This window comes from Hibiscus syriacus, unplaced genomic scaffold (genome assembly GCF_006381635.1).
Source record: "Hibiscus syriacus cultivar Baekdansim isolate YM2019G1 unplaced genomic scaffold, ASM638163v2 tig00113548_pilon, whole genome shotgun sequence".
Taxonomy (NCBI): domain Eukaryota; kingdom Viridiplantae; phylum Streptophyta; class Magnoliopsida; order Malvales; family Malvaceae; genus Hibiscus; species Hibiscus syriacus.
The window spans coordinates 522,808-529,372 of record NW_024063465.1 but is presented as its reverse complement, the minus strand read 5'-3'; the positions used below and the strand labels follow the sequence as shown (position 1 = coordinate 529,372).

Here is a 6,565-nt window from a genome sequence, read left to right as displayed (position 1 = left end):
AGTTGAGAAGAAGACGATTCTCTAAGAACAACAAAGATAGATCACTTCATGGAGATAATATAAATAAATAAAGAGAAATATATATAAAAAGGGGAAGAGGCGAGGGTGGTGGTGCGGTTAACGTGCAGTGAAAGGAAAAAGCAACGAAAACAGTGCTTGCAAGGCACAGATGCCGATATGATCCTTTATTCATTCAATTTCCCCACCTTGCCTTTTGCCATAATTTATTCGATGTTTCTCTCATCTTCAAAGTCTTCTTCTTCCCTCGTTTTGAGCTTTTGAATTCCTCAGCTCCCTTCTTTTCACTCTCAAATTCACACCTCTGTAATTGCAGCCTCCTTTGTTGCTTCATTTGCTTAAAAATCCTTTGTTTCTTGCTGTTCGGTTGAGCATTGGGTCTTTCGTGATCTTCTTGGCTCTGTGTTTTCTTCCAAATTTTATTCGATAGCTTCGACTCTAATTGGTTCGTTTTTGACTTCCAAGCTTTACTTTGCTGATTGATTTTCGTTGTTCGCTTGAGCATTTGATCTTTCGTGATCTTCTTAGCTCTGGGTATGTGTGTTTTTTCCCTTCAAATTTCATTTTAGTAACCTTAACTCTGATCGCCTTGTTATTGAGTTTCTAGCTCCACTTTGCTGAAACTTTTTTGTTTTTTTCGTTGTTTGTTGTTCGCTTGAGCATTTGATCTTTCATGATCTTCTTAGCTCTCGGCATGTGTAGTTTTTTTTTTTCAATTTTTGTTTTAGCACCCTTTAATCGTCTCGTTCTTGACTTTCTAGCGCGAGTTTGCTGATTCCCCCCCCCCTTTTCTTTTGGTTGTTCGCTTGAGCATTTGATCTTTCGTGATCTTCTTAGCTCTGGGTGTTCTTTATATATATATATATATATATATATATATATATATATATTTCAATTCAATACCCTTAACTCTAATCGTTTCGTTATCAACTTCCCAGCTCGACTTTGCTGAAAATTATTTATTGTTCACTTGAGCTCTGAATCTTTCACGACCTTCTCCGTTCCGGGTTCATGTGTTTTTTTTTTCAATTTCATTTAATACCCTTAACTTCGAAGCTCGAATTTGCTGAAAAATCTTTGTTTTCCATTATTCGCTTGATCTTTTAGTGAGTTATTGAAGCTGTTGGCGTTGTGGGTTCTTTGATTTTTTGGGAAGGTGAATGACACACGCCTTCTCCTTCCGTTGGAATCTTAAAATTAAATGCATATTTTTAATTTCCCTTTGTTTCTTCATAATTGCCATGATTTTAACTCTCGATTTTTTCTTTTAGATGAATGTTTCATAATAATTGCAGGCCATGCCTTTTCTTCTTTAAATACCTCCAATCGTTTTCCTTGTTGAATAAAGTTATCTTTTGCCGTGCAGAGTTTCTTTATCTTATTTTGGAGGGAAACCATTCGCGTGGTGGGAATAATTTTGTGAAATTTAGCGTTTATTTGAAGAAAAAAATTCTTGTTTTTAACCATCATGCCATCTGAAACAATGGACCTTCAGAGTTTGTCTCCACCATGTATTTTCTCTGATGAAATGCGTTTTCCTACTGAGGTACGAATTTTCTCGGTATCCAATCACTTTTTCTTTTCCCTCTAAATAAATTTGATTCCTCCCTATTCCAAGTTTGAATTTTTCTGGATTGTGACCGCTGCAGGTTGGATTTTGGAAACTGGACACCGTGCTTGATCAGCGAGGTTAGTATCAGAAGTGAATGTTAAGTTAGTATTATATATATATATTATATATATATATATATATATATATATATATATATATATATATTCTTGCAGGAAACTAGTTTTAATTGGGAATTGAACTATGTTTTGATCTTTTCTTTGTCAAGGAAAGTTGTTTATTTTCTAAAATTTCATTTTACATGAAACTGTAATCAGTCAATGTCTCATTGCATGCATATGAAGTGCAATTAAATGCTGTTAGGCCCAACAAATTTTTGCAGGAAAGTAGTTTCAATTGGGAATTGAACTATGTTTTGATCTGTTCTTTTTCAAGGGAAAATGATCTATTTTATAAAAGAATCATCTTCCATGAGATTGTAACCAGTCAATGTATCATTAGTTTGCGTATGAAGTTCCGAAAATTTTCGAAGTATCTTCGATCTAGGAAGAGCAGGCTTCATGAATTTTTTTAAATTGGATCCTCAAAGATCTATCTAAGCATGGAATGATTGAGCTTCATGCAAAGTGAATGGAAAATCAGTGATGAAAGTACGATTTGTTTTGCTCCCACCGGGAATGTTCATTAATCGGTTGCGCCTTGGGATTTTTGTTCTGTGTCTGTGACCCTAGATTTGTTGCTTTAGTATATTTTTTGAGTCTTTATCGAGAATGGAAGGTTTACTTTTTTATTCTTGGCAGCGTGCAAGAAATCGGTTACTCCATCGACGGTGAAGGAAATTATTCCGGTGGAAAGTCGGATAACAAGGTACCTGGACAATGCTGAGCCTTTTGCCAAGCAACACCATAAAGTGAATCTATCTGTAGATAGCCGTATAGTGGGAGCAGAGAGAGTTCTGAATCAATCGGTAAACTTGTCGAAACTGATTAACCGAGGTCCGGGAACGAATTCGAGTTATATCGGAGAGGAAGGAAACAATGTCAACACCATGGCTTCTCAGTTTGAGAACAGTCTTTTCTCCAGCTCGTTTTCGGAGTTCTTTGCTAGGAAGTGTAAGCATTTCTCCTTCTCACTGTTTTTTATGCATCGAATGGTCTATATTAAGCCTTGTGTTCGTCCTTCTTGCAGTGAAATTATCTTCGGACAATGCTCTATATGAAAATTCAATTGATACGGTTGCCTCTTCGCACTATGAGGACGAGGAACCATTCGAATCTCTTGAAGAACTCGAGGCCCAAACCATCGGAAACCTTCTTCCCGACGACGATGACTTGTTTTCATGTGTGACTGAAGGACTCGATCTTGTTGTCGGACCAAATGGTGCAGAGGAGGCGGAAGAGTTGGATGTTTTTAGCAGTGTTGGAGGGATGGATTTAGGAGATGATGGTCCGACTGTTGAGCATCGACATAGTCCCTCGAATGATGCAAATTTGGCTGGTATGATTGTTGTTCTGAACTATCGTAACATCGGTTCAAAAGTAAACTTCATATCTATGTTCTGATCCGTTGATTTTCAATGACTGCAGTCGGGCCAAACTCGTTGAATAACATGGAAGCTGGAACTAATTCTGGGTTGAACTCTTACATAAAAGCCCCTTTTCCGGAACCAACAATTCCTCATGGTGTCTCTTCCGGTGTTTCTAATGGTTTAACCTCCATGGTTAGAATGGGATCAAGGGGGAGCAATCCGTCACGACCGAGTCAGGTCATTTGCGAATGAAACTTGATGTCCAAGGCGAACTGGCCTTTTATCCTTGTCCGATGCCCGAGTATCAAAATGGTTCAAGTAGAGCGGTAAACATCAATTCCAAACCACTTGGAAGAATTGATAATAAGACACTTACCAGAATGAGTTCAACCGGGCGCTTATTTGAATTCAGTAATGCAGGTAAGGATGGCCAATTAAAAAAAACTTATTGAATATGAACCTAGTTTTCTGTTTACTTGAGTTGGTTGGTTCGTGTCGAGTTTCTCAGGTTTTCGGTCTGCTGAAAACGGAAGACATCTTCTTCCCGGACATCATTATTCGTGGAGTAATTATTATAATCCGGAGCCTCCAACTATGATGTGGCCTAACTCACCTCCCTTAGTTAACGGAGTTTATGCTGCTCATTCCACAGCACAACTTCACCTACTTCCCACGACTCATACGCTGAACCCCTGTGTGCCCGTAATTAACTACCATGTTGGATCGGCACCAACTGTTAACCCGTCACTCTGGGACCGGCGACATGCTTATGGAGGTGAATTTCCTAATGCTGGTTTTCATCAGGCTTCTCTTGGCAGTATGAGATGTTCCGAAAACTTTCCATATTCTACAGAGTTCACTTCTCATTACATCTTTTGTTATGTCGGCGAAAATCCGGACAAACTTTCATTGTGTTTAAAAAATGTAGGGCCATGGTTGTTTCACTCGAGGTCCTCGATGTATAATGGGAGAGGGCAGAGCATTCCGATTACGAGATCAGTTGATTCTCCTCATGAACATGCTAGAAGCCGGAGGAATGAAGGAAATATTAATCAGGCTGACAAGAAGCAATACGAACTTGACATTGAACATATAATACGAGGTGAAGACAAGCGAACGACGCTCATGTTGAAGAACATTCCCAACAAGTATGTCATTCCTGACTTTGATCTTTGATACTGATCGACAAAGAACGAACTTGGTCCTTCATCAGCATCATCGATTATAACTGCAGGTACACCTCAAAGATGCTTTTGGCTGCAATCGACGAACGCGGTGGAGGAACATATGATTTTGTGTATTTGCCGATTGATTTCAAGGCAAGTTTCCTATTGCCAGGAGTTTTCCTTTTATCCAAGCTTCGGAGAATACCAGATATAGAGTTCAAAGCACATATATATTTATTTTACTCACATTTTGTTGCAGAACAAATGCAATGTGGGATATGCATTCATCAACATGCTTGAGCCTAGCCAAGTCATTACATTTTATCAGGTTCGATATTCGAAATTCTCGAGTCGACGGGGTACGTTAGAAAACATGGAACGCTAAAAGCTAGAAGAAATTAAATTATTGCAGGCATTCAATGGGAAGAAATGGGGGAAGTTCAACAGCGAGAAGGTGGCGTCGCTCGCTTATGCTCGGATACAAGGAAAGGCGGCCCTTATGGCACATTTTCAGAACTCGAACTTGATGAACGAGGATAAGAGATGTCGGCCTATACTCTTTAACAGCGACGGTCCCAATGCAGGTGATCAGGTACCAAAGTTGGCTGCTGTGACAGAAGCAACTATGTTGCTTCGACTCTTCATTTTTCATTTTGCATCACAATGTCATCTTAAGCCTCGAAACTTGCATTGCAGGTCCCATTTCCGGCGGGAGTTATCGCTCGAACGAGGCCCGGAAAAGCTCGTTCAGCTAACCATGAGGAGAATAATCAAGAAAGCCCTTTGAGTTCAGAAAACGAAGATACTTGTTCTTCAAAGGGATCATGCTAGCAAAAGCCGGTTTCTTTCAGCCGGGACGAACCTTTTCGTGAAATCACATCCATCCGAGATCTTTCTACTGGTGAAACTTGAAGTAATTCTAAATATTTTTCTTCAGGCTCACCTGAAATATAGGGGGGGAAAGAGAGAGGAAAGCTTCAAAATTTTGGCTGATGAGAAAGTAGTATAAGAGTAATGTGCTGTAAAATATTTATTTAATTAGTATGAGTCGAATATCCTATTTATTGACATTTTCTTTTTCTATTACATTGTTAAGCTTTTAGCCCCATCTGCAATTGCTGAGACGCAGGGCCTTCAAATTATTGAAATTCTTTTGACTTCCCATTTGCACCGAACTTATTAGTCGATTAATTCAAATCGGATACCGTAAACTTTTATTACAAGGACAGCTCTCCAATTCATTTTTGGAACTGTATATGGGATTAGGAACGAGTACTCAAAATAATAAAAATACGTTAGTGTAAGATCGACGAGTTGTTGATTAGAATCTTCTTCAAATTCTCGTGGAGGTCTATATGCGTTTACTTCTGAATCCATGCTTTGCAACAACCTGAATTCAAACAATCAAAGCTTTAACTTAGAAAAAAAAATCTATTTTTGGTTGCAATAAATTGTAAACGATAACAAAAACGAGCCAATTCGAAGATAGGAGAGAGTGGCGGGTTACGGCTTAGGGTTTGCTGATGGGGGAGTTTTAAGTGAAATTGGACCGGGAATTTAATAGGGTAAATTACGCATTTATACCTAAATTATCAGTTTTGATCCGTTTTAATACTTAAACTTTTGACTTTTTTCAAAATCATACCCAAAGTTTAATTTTTATTTTATTTTAGTATCCCGTTCAAAATTTAACATAGTTTTGAAATACTTTGAAAGTTTAGGTACTAAACTGGACAAAAATTGACAGTTTAAGTACTAAACGCGTTAAGTTTGCGACGGTACGACACTAAAATAAAACAAAAACTAAACGTCAAGTATGATTTTGCAAAAATTAAAAGCTTAAGTACTAAAACGGATTAAAACTGATCATTTAGGTACTAAATGCGAGTTTACCCAATTTAATAAGAAAAATCTAACGGCTGAAATTGCTTATGAATGCATACGCAATTTTATAATGGTTAAAAATACATAAATAATCCTCATTATAATTATTTTGAGTCCACTAATTATAAAAAGTTATAAACTGATCACTTTTACCATGAGTGTATATCATGTTGCTGAAAGGTGAAATCAAAGAAGAAAGAATCAAGACTAGGCTAGTGAGTCTCTTCCATATAGTTATTGGCCGTAAACAATCAAAATGTCAAGATCCTGGCATTCACGAGCAGAGAGATAAGCCAAGCTGAGAGTGAACTTGATGAAACCACTCCCAACTTATACAAAAATCTCACCTGAAAATTGCCAAAATATATTGTACAAAATCAAAGCATCTATCTACCATTC

The 6,565-nt window shown here is 37.8% G+C and overlaps 1 pseudogene; it reads left to right on the top strand.

The window, feature by feature from the left end:
* Positions 1–306: 306 nt before the first annotated feature.
* On the top strand, positions 307–5,350 carry LOC120186517 (annotated as a pseudogene).
* The last annotated feature ends 1,215 nt before the right edge of the window (positions 5,351–6,565 follow it).